The sequence below is a fragment of the Ambystoma mexicanum genome, chromosome 2p (assembly GCF_040938575.1).
Source record: "Ambystoma mexicanum isolate Mex_15411 chromosome 2p, UKY_AmexF1_1, whole genome shotgun sequence".
In the NCBI taxonomy this organism is placed as follows: domain Eukaryota; kingdom Metazoa; phylum Chordata; class Amphibia; order Caudata; family Ambystomatidae; genus Ambystoma; species Ambystoma mexicanum.
The window spans coordinates 1299662889-1299678973 of NC_090923.1; the positions used below are offsets into that span (position 1 = coordinate 1299662889).

A 16085-nucleotide genomic window follows, 5' to 3' on the forward strand; every position below is an offset into this window, starting at 1 on the left:
TTCCCACGTGAAGGCCAACTTAACACCCACTGGTGTTTTTGAATTTATTGTGAAAGCCTTTTTTACTATATGAAATCTAACCAAAAAAGCACATGTATGAAAAAGTAAGAGACAGAAAGAGTAGTAGATGTACTGCACAAGATAAGCAGGGAAAGCTGCTGATTACTTTGAGAGTTGGACTAGGTTCTTCTGGAACTCCAGGTACTTTTACTGAATATCTGAAATAAGGAACAAAGCCACAAGATGATTGTGCAGGTGCTGTCTCAAAAGTAGCTATATGAGGGCATGCATAGATGACCTGAATGAGGAGACCATATGTTTTGTCTTCCTTTGTACAGTGATTAACTTCCTGGTTTGAAAGTGAGAACTTAAGACTTGTCCTGATCCCCTTCCATTGATGCCATCCCTAGGCAATTAGTTAACCTTTTCCTTAACTTGTGCTGCCATTGTTTTCATAAGAAATGTAGACAGCCACAATATCATTTCTTAGTGATTTTGGGAAGCTTTTATGCGCTTATCGACACTGCAGAGTGCTGCATCAGGAGTATCACTTCTCCACCAAGTAGGTTATGGGTAAGAAGTATTGCAGTGCCAGCACACTCCACCCAAGCCCATACCTAAAACCCTGGTACAGGTACATATTATTTTTAAGATTTGCATAGGAGTAAGAATTGCGTAGGTACAAAATCCATTGAAACAGTAAATCGAGCATTACAAACATGTTGTACCTCATAATCATGTCTATTTTTCAGAAATGTAACATGTTCATGAATATCATGCATGAACATCACATTATTTAGTGCAAAACATATTTTAAAGTGCTGTAACCCTGGCTATGTACTATTCAATGAGTTTGCAGCAGAGATATAAAGCCGCACTGCTAACGGGTCTCTTTTAGATAACATTCATTATTTTAATCATTGCATTGTGATTGTTGTTTTAAATCGTGTGCTTTTATTCATATTAGCTCTACTATTTTGCACTGTGATCTCGTAATACTTTCCTGCTAGTGGTTTTACTTTGTGAACTTTTCCGTGGACACTAGTATTGCTTCCAGGAGTTAGTGCTTTTATTATTCCTGTAAACAGAAGTGCGAGTTGAATCAGAGGAGCTCTGCGCCCCTGCACGCACTGACCGCATTTTGAAACTACAATCCCGGGCTGGATTGTAGTTTCCGGAAGTCAATTTGACTGGAAACCCAGCGCGGAACGCGCCAGCGCGGACATTAGGTGCAGTCTGCAGCAGTCCGCGGCAGCGGTAAGTACTCTACTTCTAACACATATACCCAACTTAGACTTGTTGGACGCAATGGGCATGAAAGAAGTACTTGAGGCTATTACCTTGGCAAGAGAACAGTCCGTGCAAGGTATCTTAACTCTGAGACAATGAATGTCCAGGCTAAACACATGGTGCTGGCAGCACTGGGTTGTGAGGGAGGGACCGGGGTTAACGCAGCGGAAGAGAACTCTAGATTGCCCACAAGTGGGAACCAAGAAAAGAGGGAAAAGGGAGGGCCAAGTGGGGAAACTGCCGTTAAACTGGGTTTCAGACCATGGTCTCGATTGCACCACCTAAGTCAGAACCACTCATAAATAAGGTGATAGTAGTGCCTTCTGGCAAAGTCACGCCCGCTGAGACGACGAAGAGCGCAGCTAGAACCCTCTTGGCCCACTCAACAGCTGCCATTCATTCGGAGGGGGTAGGGCCCACTCCATCTATCCATGTAATAGCTAAGCATGCATGTCACAGGCTAAATATGAACATCTCAGTTGATGGTCAGATTAAACAGCATGACCGGAAGGTTCTAAAATCATGCCTCTTGAACACACGTTCCCTCAGTAAGCACGCCGAGAATATCCATGGCCTTAACTTAGAGGAAGATCTGGATATGCTATTTCTAACTGAGACATGAATTAAGGACCCCATGGGTCCGGTTTATGACAAAGCCATCCTGGAAGGGTACATAATATATCAACAGAATAGGGATAGCAGGGCTGGTGGTGGGGTTGCTATAATAGCAAGAGAGTCAATTAGCCTATTTAAGGCATCTCTTGTTTGCACTTGCTGCGAATCCCTCCATCTTAAATACTCACCCACTCCTAAAGAATGTATCAATGTTATTGTGATATATAGGACTCCCTCACTTGTCTCAGACTTTTGTAGTGAAATCACACAACAGCTGAACATTTTGAAATCCACCAACTCCGCCACGCTATTGGTTGGGGATGTCAAGGGGTGGCATGGAAATCCTCAGGACAAAGAAGCTATTCTTCTTGAGAAAACAATGAAAAACATCAATTACATAGTCCAAAACAATGAACCTACACCAAAGAAAGGAAGCCAGCTAGACTGGATTGTTACGCAGAACCTCAATATTCAGAACATGGTAACTTAGCCGTGCATTTGGTCGGATCATTTTAAAGTTTCCTTTGAAATACACCTGTGTGACATACCAGATTTAAGTCACAGCTCTCACATCAGGGTACAGATAGACATTTTAAAGACTTAGGCCCAGATCAGCTGGAACCATGCCTAATAAAGATAGCCAACAGTTTTCAAATTGAGGACTCATGTGACCAAATGGTGAAGCAATAAACCAACCATATACATGAAGTGGTGGAGCAGTATGCACCCCTCCAAACTTAAAATGGTTAGGAAGAACAACAACCATCAGAGATGGTTCCACAGCAAGCTTTGTGAGCTCAAGATTGAGAAACAAAGATTGGAAAGGATCTGGCAAAAAGATCCGTCGTTAGACAACAAAGAACTTTGGAATTGTGCTAACTCTAAATACAGAAGGAGTATCAGAGAGGCCAAAACTAACTATTATAACAAGATGATTGAAGCTGCACCAAACTCGACAAGTAAGCTCTTTGATATTCTTAACTCGGTCGAAAAACCCAAAGCACTGTCCCCTCCACATCTTCCATCGGAGGAGGACTGTGACTTGGTGCAAAAGGCATTCTCTGGCAAAATTCAGAAAGCCGGAGAGTCCATTATATTGGCTAGAGAAGCTTCTAAGGAGATCCACTTACCCATAGCCGTGGAACTGCAGAAGCAGGAACTAGTGAACTTCAACTTCCAACCCATCTCAGAAGAAGAGATGATTAAAGTGCTGACGAAGATGAAACCCTCCTCATGTGCAGAAAATGTAATTTCTCCTAAAATAATTTTGGAAAATAAGGAACTGTTCACCCCAGTCCTGACAAAAATAACCAATGCCTCCTTCCATGATGGCATTGTGCCCCAAAACATCAAGAATCTTACCATCACACCCCTGGTCAAGAAACCTGGCTTGGACCCTGGTAACTTGCGTCCGATAACCAACACCAATTAATCCTGAAAATTATGGATAAAATAGCTATGGAACAACATCAGTCACACATTGAAGCCAATGACATCCTGCATGAGCAGCAGTTGGGCTTCTGTGCTGCTCGTAGCACGGAAACCGTGATGCTTGATTTGCAATCATATATGTTATCTATTATGGATAAGGGCAAGCCAGGGATGTTAATGCTGTTGGATCTAAGCGCTGCCTTTGATCTTGTGGACCATCATCTTCTACAGCAGGTCCTGGAGAAAACGGCAGCATGCTCCAAGGCGGCTCTTGCCTGCTTGGCATCCTTTCTGGCAGATCGAGTAGCAAGAATCCACTGGGAGAGAAGTCCTCAAACCCAGCCCATTTTTCTCACCTGTTTTTCTCTGGGTTGAGTCTTCTTGGGAGACTTTTCCTTCTTCCTGGTTGTTCTGGACTTGTACAGGTAAGGGTGTGTATCCTCTGGGTCCAGTGTGAGGTTCGCTGTCTGCCTCAGAAAGCTTGGTGAAGTTCAGTATCCAGGATGGAAGCACTATGGCCGATTCCAGGAATGAATAGCCGCGCAGATTCAGAGTTCGGAGCGAGCGGGAAACCCGCTAGCACGGGACCACAGGCGCGATCCGGGATGGAAGGAGGAAGTAGCCAAGAATTGCAAGAGCAGTTCAAAAAAGGGGGGCAGCCTGGAAGGGAAGGATAGAAGAAACTGGGAAGGGCGCAGACAAAGGGAGCAGGAGCAACAGCAATCGTTAGCAACATGGAACAGTAGCGTTGAGACACGCAGAGCTGCGGGGGCGTGCCTATTTTTTAGAAGGCTGCGCGTCCAACGTAAACGCTAGAGAGTGGCGCTACTGTGCAGGCAGCTATGTTGGAAGGATGATTGTCCCGATGATGCGGTGCTTTATGGACCATGAAGTCCATAGTGGGCGAAAGTGGCGATTCATGACAGCATGCCCTCTCCTAAACCTCGATCCACCGGGTTTCCCTGAATGGGTTAAATGGAATTTTCACACCAAACGGGGAGCGTTCATGTTGGAGGTAGGTTCCCAGGTTTGTTCGCTGGGGGGGATATCCTTTCCATTCCACTAAGTATTGGAGTCGGCCCCGTCTGTATCTAGAATCGCATATTCTGGAAACTTCGTATTCAATGTGATCATTGATGAGCACAGAGTTAGGTCGAAGAGTTGACCTGGTAGAGGGTACATATGGTTTCAGTAGAGAAGTGTGAAAAACAGGATGTATCTTCTTCCAAGATTCGGGTAGCTGTAGTCGAAAGGCCACTGGGTTGATGACTTCCTTAACGGTGAAAGGCCCGTAATACTTGGGAGCCAGTTTGTTAGGCCGCAAGTGTCGAGGTGAGAGTCTCGAGGATAACCAAACCTTGTCCCCAATTCCATATAAAGGGCTGGGTCTTCTTTTGTTATCAGCATACCTCTTGATGTCTGATCTGGCCTTTTCCAAGTGATCCTTGGCATCCTTATTTACATTCACCAGACGTTCAGTCCAGGAATCGACTGAGGGTACCGGGGTAGGATGGGGTAGGATAGTTGGTAGAACTGATGGATGGAACCCCTGGCTGCAAAAGAATGGGCTGGTCTTGATGGCAGAGTGATCCGAGTTATCTTAAGCGAATTCGGCTACCGGAACCAAAACAGACCAATCATCTTGGACCTTGGCTGCAAAACATCGCAGATATTGTTCTAAGGTCTGATTTACCCGCTGGTTATACCATTGGTCTGAGGATGGTACCCTGAAGACAAGGCACTTTGGATGCCCAACATTTGGCACAGATGTTTCCAAAACTTGGAGATATACTGAGGCCCACGGTCGGAGATGATCTTGGAAGGAAGTCTTTGTGTGGGTATCACTAGTCTCTTATCCTGGAAGAGGTAACCGTTCTTTGAGACCAGGTTCCATTGGTTGGTGTTGGTATAGTCCTGCCAAAGATCAGAAGATGGTGTTTCAATATGGATTTCTTCCAACAAGGAATTGGCCTGGGCTATGACAACGGTATCGGGAAACATTCTCGGAAAGGTACAAACTTCAACAGGCCCGTAATCGGGACCCCTAGACAAGGCGTCTGCGATTACGTTATTGGTTGCAGGGACGTGCTGTATGTGGAACTGGTACTGGTCAAAGAAAAAGGCCCAGCAAGCTTGACGACTGTTCTATGATCGGTTCGTACTTGGACCGGATGTTTGGCACCTAGGAGTAAATGTCGCCAGTCAGTAAAGGCCTGTGGAATGGCTAGTAATTATTTCTCCAGGTCTGAGTAATGGGTCTCACTGGGAGTCAAGGTTTGGTATAGATAGGTGATGGGGGGCTCCATCTTGTCTTCGAATTCTTGTTTAGGAACTGCTCCGATAGCATAGTCCGAGGTGTCCGTTTCCACCAGAAAGGGTTTATTTATGTCCAGTTGAGCCAGGATGGGGGCTTGGGTAAATCTTTGTTTTAATTCCTTGAAGGCTGTTTCTTGAGCAACAGACCAAATGAATGGTGTGTCTTTTTTCAGCAAAGCGACAACGGGATGCACAATGTCAGAAAATGTGGAAATAAATTTCCTGTAGAAGTTTGCAAGACCCAAGAAGGTCTGGATTTGTTTTACTGTGGTAGGTGCTGGCCAGGAAAGAATTGAGGTTACCTTGGCAGGATCCATTCCAATTCCTTTTGAACTCAGTACGAAGCCAAGGTAATGAACGGTCCGGACATGAGAGGCATTTTTCAGGTTTCGCCAGGAGCTTGTTCTCTCTTAATCGCTGAAGTACGGCGTTTACATGTTCTTGATGGACTTGGGGTTCGTTGGAATAGATCAGTATGTCGTCCAGATACACTGTGACGAAAAGAAACGGCATATCCGAGAAGCCTCTGTCCATGAAGCGCTGAAAGACCGCTGGGGCATTGGCTAGGCCGAAGGGCATGGCCAGATACTCAAAATGACCAAAAGGTGTTCTGAAGGCGGTCTTCCACTCATCCCCTTCCTTAATTCGAATAAGATGGTAGGCACCTCGTAGATCAAGCTTGGTAAAGATTAAAGCTCATCGAACAGCCTCCAATATGTTAGAAATAAGGCGTAGCGGATACCGATCCTTAAGGGTACTCTGGTTAAGACCTCGGTAGTCCAAGCAAGGCCGGAGCTCCTTAGTATCTTTCTTGGGTACGAAGAACAATGAGGCACCGTCGGGGTATTTTGAAGGACGAATGGTTCCATTAGCGAGATTTGTGTCCAGATATTCTCTTAGGGCTCTTTTCTCCGGTTCGGATAGTATAAACATTCTGACAAATGGAATTACTGCCGAGTCTTCCGTGTCGTCCTCAGGTCGATGGGGTGGTAAAGATTGGACAATGGCAGTTGAAAACACATCAGAATAGGACTGATAGATCTCCGGTACTTGCGTAATGTTGGAAACACACAATGGTGGTTGTTCGGGAGTCTGGGTGTCCACTTGAGGATCTGGCACCAAACCTTGAGACAAACAATGGTTCAAACAGAATTCTGAACCTAGAAATAGGGATCCAGCTACCCAATTGATATACGGGTTGTGCTTTTGGAGCCAGGGCATGCCAAGAACCATGGGATAATGTGCTGCTTTTATGATATCAAAACAGATTGTTTCTTGATGGTTATTTATTGAGAGAAGTAGTTCCTTGGTTTGGTGGGTAATGGGTCCGGAGGATAATGGTTTCCTGTCAATTCCTTCGACAGCTTGAATCACTCTTTTGTTTTCTCTGGGTATATTGTGCCTTAACGCCCATTCATCATCTGTACTCCCATGGCACCGCAATCCACTAGAGCCAGGATGGGAAAAGTGTCCTCTTTAGTGGACGACAGAAACGTTTGTAGAACCACCAGAGTTTTGGCGAGGACAAGTCAAGGAAGGAACAGAAGTGGAGCAGACATCTTTCTCCCAAAGCTGTGCTCCGCTCAAGATCGGGAGCTGGCGTTTCCTGAATGCCGGGGAGGTGCTATTGGGCAGTTCCTTACAAGATGTTTATCATACGCACAATACATGCACAGGCTGGTATTAATTCTATGGGTCCTTTCTTGTGGGGAGATCGTACCCCGAAAGGAGCCCAGCTGCATAGGTTCTGGATCCGAAGAGGGTTGAGAGGATGTCTCCTTAAGGTTAGGGTACTCCACGATTGGTTTTGGGTTTGTGGTTTTTGTTTTTCTTTTCTCAGCCTTTCTTTCCTGGATTCGGAAATCGATCTGTAGTGCAAAATCCATCAAGGCCTGGAAGGAACTTGGACAGGCTACTCTGGCTAGCTTGTCCTTGACTTCATCATTCAGGCCTCTTCGAAACAGGTTGAAACTAGCTTCCTGGGACCAATCAGCCTCTTTAGCCAGTTTAGCCAGTTGTTTGAAACGAGTCACATAAGTAAGCATATCTTGATTTCCCTGTTGAAATTCCAGTAGTCTTTCCTGGGCACTATAAACGAGTTCTGGCCGGTCAAACATGGCCTTGAAAGCTTCTATGAATCCATCGTAGTTGTCCAGGAGTGGGTCTCCTGTGTTCACCAAGGGGGTTGCCCAGGTTAAGGCATTGCCAGAAAGGTGTGATATCATAAACTCCACTTTAGCCCTGGGCGTGGAAAAATAGAATAGTTTAAACGTGAAATGTACCAGACAGGAATCAAGGAAGGAACGCAAGGACTTGGAGGAGCCTTCGTACTTGTCCACTATACCCCCTGTCAGGGCACTTTCCTTGAATGCCGAATCCCGGGACAATACGAGTTGGTTTAGGGCTGCGTTTTCCGCCTTGAGGTTTTGAACCTCAGTAGTTAATTTTTGCATTCCTCTCATGAGGTCCTGGACTGCAGCCTCCATGTTAGGCTCAATATCAGATTCTGGGCGTCTCAAACTGTCACACTCTGCCCTTTTTCCCACCTGTTTTTATCTGGGTTGAGTCTTTCTTGGGAGACTTTTCCTTCTTCCTGGTTGTTCTGGACTTGTACAGGTAAGGGCGCATATCCTCTGGGTCTGGGTCCAGTGTGAGGTTCGCTGTCTGCCTCAGGAAGCTGGGTGAAGTTAAGTATCCAGGATGGAAGCACTATGGCGGATTCCAGGAATTAATAGCAGCGCAGATTCAGAGTTCGGAGCGAGCGGGAAAACTGCTAGCACGGGACCACAGGCGCGGTCCGCGATGGAAGGAGGAAGGAGCCAAGAATTGCGAGAGCAGTTCGAAAAAGGGGGGCAGCCTGGAAGGGAAGAATAGAAGAAACTGGGAAGGGCACAGACGAAGGGAGTAGGAGCAGGAACAATAGCAATCGCTAGCAACACGGAACAGTAGCGTTGAGACGCGCAGAGCCGCAAGGGCGTGTCTATTTTCTAGAAGACAGCGCGTCCAATGTAAACGCTAGAGAGTGGCGCTCCTGTGTTAGGCAGAAACCTGTGCAGTTCCCTTAGGGACCACTGCAAAAGATTTAAGACTACAGGTGTTGGCAGTAAACCCACTTGGTAGCAGTCTGTACCACCCAGATTTACCTGGTAGCTGTGGCTGAGCAGTCAGACTTCCCTCAGGAAGAGTTAGGCAGTATGCAAAGTATACACAATAGGCACTCAGATACAATAATACAAGCAAACACTGACCAGAGCTTTGGTATCAAAGTATATCATTATTTATTTAAAAACACACAGTTTGAAACACTCCAGCGCTCTTTTTGTAACATATTCTAAACACTGTTACTATTGCAATATATACACCCCTTTTTCCTTATCAGATAAGTCATAGTAAAACCCCACTTATTTTCATACAGAGGTGAGCGCTTAACTAGATTGCACTCCAATAAGTTTGTGAGAAAGGGGGGGAAAAAAGACAGAATATGGAAAGGTACACCACTCTAACATTCAGGAACACTATTAGCAAGGCAGAAGAGCAAAAGTCACTGGTGAGTCAAAGTCCAAAGGCTGGGCCCACTCTTAGAGAGAGCAGAGCACAAATGCGCCCAAGATCACACAGTTACACTAGCCTTAGAAAGTCTTGCAGAGGGTTCATAAATAGTTTAGAGAGGCTTCGGAAAGTTTAGCCAGGGTGTCCCAGGCTAACCCAGGTTCGAAAGCTGGGGGCTAAATCTACCCCGTACAGTCGGTAGCAAGGGAGGCCAGGCGGGACACGGTACCTTAAGTGGGAAGGATCCTCCATCGGTGGCAGTTGTTCCTGGTAGTGGGTGCAAGTTGCGTCGTCGTCCAGGGGAAGAGAAGATCTCGACTTGGAGGAAAGACGAAGGTCGTGCACTACCAGGGCAGAAACCAGCCGTGGAGTTTTCCCGTTAAAGGTGGTACCTTTGTTTCGCGGTCGTGGTAAAACGTGGTTTTACTGAAAACTGAAACACGAGGAACAAGTGGAGCACAGCCCTTCCACTTGCAGCAACTCTCCAGAGCCCTCAGACAGCTCTTCCATTGCTCCTGGGTTGGACCCCAGGGCAGCGATGGTAGCTGCCGGACTAACGGCATCGACCACAGGCTCACTGCTTCTAATTGTTCCTGCCGGCAGCACGCCTTAGAAGGTGGAATCTTCCTCCATACGATCCTCCTCCATGTTCTGCCCCCTGGCAGAAGGAGCTGGCGGGCAACTCATCGAAGGAACGGCACTCTGCACATCACTTAGCCCTCATCAGCTGCTGTTAGTTTCACATTAACAGCATAAACTCCTTCCTGCTGACGCTTGGCACGCCTTTTCCGTGAGCGCGAAGGAACAGAAATGTGTGCCCGAGCTTGCAGCGTACTCGGATGAGTCGGCTCGTATCCCTGTCTCCTCGGGCATGACCGGGAGCACAGCAGGAGCCTTCTGGCAACAATGACTAGACGGGAGCAAGCACAAACGTAGAACAGCGCAGGAGCCTTCCCGCAGCAGTGATTACACAGGAGCAGGCACACTCTTAGAACAGCGCTGCATCTCCTTTGAGGGCCGCATAGGCTACAGAGATCCACTGAAGCGAAGCAGCAGCCACACAAGCCGCCCTGGGTGGTAGGACTTCGGGTGCAGTGTCCAGACTCCTACACCCAAGAGAAGCAGCAGCCACACAAGCCGCCCTGGGTGGTGGGACTTCGGGTGCAGTGTCCAGACTCCTACACCCAAGCGAAGCAGCAGCCACACAAGCCGCCCTGGGTGGTGGGACTTCGGGTGCAGTGTCCAGACTCCTACACCCCCCGCAGCAGGCCGCGCAGTGGCTCAAGACAGGCTCATTGCCAGATGTTACGTTCCCCACTTCCAGTGACACAAGACTCAATGAGGGCGGACGCAGGAAGTAATTAATTGTCAGCGTACACTTTATTTCCAGTACATGTACCATGCAGGGTACTGCCGAGATGTTATCCACAGACACCAGCACCCATAAGCGAGGATCTCTCTTCTACTCTATTGTAACCTCTAACGGACATAGGGGACTCGAGCACTCCACGCACCCAACGTTCCACACATGACCTCACAGGGAAGTAGAGCTTGCACCACACATACCAGATCCAGCTGACCTCCACAATATGCTCATTTAATTTCTTAACTGTTCTCATTAAATATGCCGAGAAAGATGGTGATGTACTTTGGTGGCCATTAAAACAATGGAGGAGGAGTTATTCAAGCGACCTGATAGAACTGAAGCATTGAATCTGAGAGCATGCAGAATAAATTGTCAAATATGAGCAAAAAATTAAAGAAAAAAGCAGTGCAATATTTTACATCATTAAAAGAACTGTGAAACCAGTCCTGTTTACACCTTTCTCCAGCATTGGATCTTTCATGTAGTCACATGCTCTTGAATATTCCCCATCGTCAGACTGGGGATTCATTATTTCGTTCTTTTGTCCAATTTTTAAAAAAACTTTCAATCGTTTCTTCAACATCAGTCACTCCGATTGCCGGTGAAGATCCAGACCATCAATGGATCTTCTCGACCATGTGAAGTCCTCTTCACAAGTTGAGGCCTTGTTCATTCTCCATGATGAGACATGAAGAAGAGTCTTTTCAAGGCCTGTACAAAGTGTCGCCTCAATAATGTCTATATGGAGGACCACCACGAGAAGTGCTTATATTGTCTGCACCCGGACCACGCTGCGTCTGCCAGTCCTTCTCATTGACAACTCGTAAGGACCGTTGTCGCAGGTTGGTGACTTGGCTGGAGGAGGGTGCCGGGGCCTCTGACCCGACCTCGGTCCACAGTCATGCCTCCGCGAGGGTCGTTGGGCCCATGGAACGTACTCCCTCGTCTAAAAGGTCATGATCGCATAAAGAAACTTCCTTGGGGAAGGAACTTAAAAAGGGACACAAGTCGTATACTTTGACTGTCTCCCCCATCGACAGCCTCGTCGATGACTGTCGATGCTGATAAAACCATCCACTTTGTCGACGCCCCAGTCTACAACTGCTTCATCTTCGACTACAACTGCCAAGTCTATGATTCCGATGACACCCTCGTCTTCGAAGCACTCGTCAGAGAAGCGATGTGTGTCAACGTCTGCATCTACTCCATCCACGAGCCACAGGCGTAAGTCATCAAGAGCTTTGCCCACGACATCCTTGTCGACGACCCCATAGATGGGTCACAGACCACCAAAAGGATCCACCTCCTCGTCAACAGCTGTCCCGTCCACAATGGCCTCATTGACGGATACTACCACGACTACCGTCTCTATGAAATTGGCCAGAGTTTTTTTGCTACCTAGGCCATCATCGGCACCGTTGGCCTCACAGCTACAAGTTCCAGTGATTGCCATGTTTCCCAGAGGTGCTATTGTGGACAGGGAGATGCCTCCAGCATAGACCTTTTTAATAAGGCCCACACAGGCTAATACGCTTTTCACGCTGGTGCCTTCTGTATCCACTGCTACTGTACCTCCTTGCTACAAGGAGGTGAAGTCTCAGACGAAGAGACTCTCGAGGACCTGTTCTCAAACCACGTCCATGAGGAAATCAGTGATCAGCCTTACCCTATCCTGCCTATACCTCGTCCGCCAGTTCAGCCTCCTACAATTCCTGCAGTTCCACCCAATGCAATGCCCGGTATTCCATTGGGCACTCCAGGTGCACCCTCTCCAGTTGCACCCAGTGACCTTTCTATCAGAATTTTGTCAACCTTGCAGAACCTGGTCACAGAACTGCAACATAGTCTTCCTCCTCCGGTGCCTCAAGGAGTCCCTAGTAGGAACCCACACTACCGTCAAGAGTAGATTTAATTCCACCTTGGCCACCTCCGTCCGGTTTCTCAGTTCTCTGTGCCAGTTACTACCCTTACCAATACCGACAATGGTCCTGACGACACAGACACTGCCGCAGACACTCAGACGGAGGACTATGATGACCTAGTCCTGGCTGATGGTGAGACACCAGACCTGCCTTCGTGTGACTCCCGTTCAGGTAAAATTGGCTCTTTCCATGCACTTTTAACACGTGCTGTAAAGCTCGTTGACCTGGTTCCAGAGGAACAGCTGAAAGAGGACTTCCTGTTTCAAAGAAGTGAAGTCTCCAGGAAGTCAGGGTTCCATGTAATAATGTCCCCGCAAAAATATCGCCATGCAAAAAAAATCGTCGAAAAATGGCAGTTTTTTATGGGGACATTATTACATGGAACATGCGAGGGGCACCTCCGCAACCCCCAATCCTTTTTTTTTTCTTCATGGGGAGCGGGGGACACCCCCGCAACCCCGCTGCCCCTGTCCCCATATATACATATGGTCACCCAAATAATATTGCCACGACTTTTTCCCAGCGATATTATTTACGCGACCATATATATGGGGATAATATTACCTGATACCGAAGTCAGTGATCGCAATCCCTATGCTAGATGACACCTGGGAAGATGGCCTTTTAGTGATGAAAAATCCCTTCTAGGCTCCTCCAAAAAAGGATCGCCTAGCAAAGAAGTATAAGGTGACATATGCAACCCCTAAGTGCCTTCGAACCCAGCCATGCCTGGACTTGGTGGTACCGTCGGCTGCTCAAAGAGATCTGTCAACCTTCCTCACCATGCATGGTACCCCCTGATAAGGAGGGTTAGCAGCTAAATGCCTTGGGCAAACGGGTCATTTCCACAGACGCTAAAACCATCACAGCGGCTAACTCATTAGCAATCCTGTCAAGGTACGATCTTTGTGGTACAAGATCTTTCCCAACTTGGATTTTCTTCCGGATGACGAGAGCGATGAGGCTCTAGTGTTATTACACGAAGGGGAGGCTGATTCGGACCACACCATTACCGTTGCACTAGACCTTGCACACTCTGGTTTTCGCCAAATGGGAAACGGAGCAGTTCTCAGGCGCCAGGGAAGGTGAAGGTGACTAATTCTCATCCTGAGGTGCAATCCAAGCTTGTGGATATGCAGTTTAATGGGGTGGAGCTGTTTGGGAAGAAGGTGGACGAGACTCACAGGACACCAAGGCGGATACGGATTCCGCACAATCCCTGTGCACCCTGCAGCAGTGGAGGCAGCCCTTCTGTTCTGGTAAGGGACCAATATGTTCAACTGAAAAGTCTGTCTAAAATGTATACTTGCCCTCACAACTAAGACAAAATAATGTGTAGGGATGTCAACGATAAACTAAACACTGTTCCAAAAGTAAATTTCTGAGCTATTTCCAGCTCGGGCTTACTCTTCAGCTTCTTTTCTCCAAATGTCAATAAGTTCATTACAGTGTTCAATTTGCCTTCTTTCGAACTTGAAGCAATAAAGTTCCACACTTTTGTAAAGGTCAGGATGCCCGCCCCCAAGTTCAATACAGTTTTCGGGGCTGCACGTCTCCGGGTTTCCTTCCCCAAGATCAATATCAAAAGATGACACAAAAAGAAGTATCTTGGAGCTTTGTATTTCAACAATTCTTTACAACTCATTGTTTTCTTCCCCAAGTCTTGAATATACAAAAAGTGTTGTTTTCCTTCTTTCACAACAGCAAACTTCCTTGTTAGCATATATGGGTTCTCTGGTCTGGGTGCAGTTTTAGACCACTCGGTCCACCCATTACAGGTCACACAACCAGGAACTTCCAGGTATCCTTGAGTACTTCAATATACAGGCAAACAAGTAGTTTCTCCAATGTAGTTCCACAACTTTAATATACAAGTGGTTTCTCAAACTTGACTCCAACTTTGCGCTCAGTCTTTCATTCAACTTAATTGCCTAATTAATTTCAGTTCATTTTTCAATATTTAGCTAGTTTGTTCTTCCCTTCCTTTCAGTTTTCAATAGAGGCAGCTTTGCTTATTTCATTCAGTGCAAGTGCAGCCTTGCATGTTTCATTCAATTCTGTATTCAATAAATGCATCTTTGCTTTTTTCATTCCATTCTGTATTCCTTAAAGGCAACTTTGCTTATTTCATTTAGTTCGGTATGCAATAAAGACAACTTTGCTTGTTACTGTGGACCGCTACTACATTCACGGACCCTTGGAGCGCCCAGGGGGTTCTAATGTCCCTGACACTTACACGGACCCGGCAGCTCCTATTAACGGCTTCTCCCAGAGCGGGAGTCATTCGCCCTCTCTGTCAAATACGTCTGGAATGATAGTATCTCCTGCTCTCCTCAGAGATAAGGGAACATGGTGCAGAATATCCCATAACCACTTCTGGGATGGGGGTTCCTTCCTGTAATGAAGATGTGGGATGCTGTGTCATACCTAAGGGCACCCCACCTCCAATCCCCAAGGACCCTCTATCCAGGTGATCCTCCCTCGCTTGTCCGCCCCCAGGGGCAGGATCGAAAAGTGATGGCCATTCCCTGCTCACCTGCAAAGAGGATCCAGGGGGAGTAGATGTGAGAAGACCCTCAGGTTTCTTAAATACCCCTTCGAAAAAATCCTCTGAAGAGAAGAGCTTGAGGGAGAGATCTCCTCAACGGGACAAAAAATATGGCAAGCGTGCTACACGCTCACGGTCGAGATCTCGACATTCCTCATCCTCATTGTGAGTAGGTCTAGCAAGAGTCGTCATTGCTCCAGAGCAACCTCGTCAGATTCCTCCCCTAAGGGAAAACGGTTAAGCTGTCCAAAAAAAGGTGCTTCTAAGGCAGAGTTGGAGAAGTTCTGACTCCAAATGTTGAAGGTTTTTGAGAAGGCGAAGGAGACTTTCAACCCCATCATCCCGCAGGCCGTCAGGGTGTCGTCGAAAGCCGCTGACCGCGCTCCCAAGATCCCGGACAGCAAGGCCCCAAAGGCCTCTCGGGCACCACTCATGGTTTCAACGCCTCAAAGGGAGACTCCATCGCCACTCCAACCGACTCCATCAAAGGTGTTGAAGTCGAGTGAATCGGCTTTGAAGTTGACAGTCAAAGCCCTCAAAGTCTTCATCGGGGTCATCAAAGGTTTTCAAACCCCAGGAAAAAATTACTTTTTTAAGTCCATGTCATCTATTTTTGAGGAAGAGGTGGAGGAGGAAAGGCCCTTTTTTGGTTTTGGGCTAGATTATGGCACTCCTGGTGTTCCAGAGGGGCTTATTATATTCCAAGAATCCAAAATGAGACCTTGTGGACACTCTTAAAGATGTCAGTGGTTTTGATACTTTGGCACCCCTGAGGGATCTGGGCACACTGATGCTTCCTACAGATCAGTCATGTCTATGGTCATAGAATATCTGGGCTGGAATATGAGCAGGATTATTTAACTGATATTCTGGATAAGGGGTCACCTAAAGACCCTATCCTTCCTTTTCATACTGCGGTCGAAAACAAGAGTGGTGGAAAATTGGAGAAGACCAGACTCCTGCAGTACATAAGGACTTTACAAAAAAATATACACCATCCTCCATGGACCCTGAGTTTCTTTTGTAACACCCTAGCCCAGAATGTCTG

At 47.0% G+C, this 16085-nt stretch overlaps 1 protein-coding gene across 1 annotated transcript in view; it reads left to right on the plus strand.

Moving 5' to 3' along the window:
• The window catches only part of EIF2AK1 (eukaryotic translation initiation factor 2 alpha kinase 1), a 1543308-nt gene that overhangs the window by 920676 nt on the left and 606547 nt on the right, over positions 1 to 16085 (plus strand). The gene's annotated exons all lie outside the window — the stretch shown is intronic.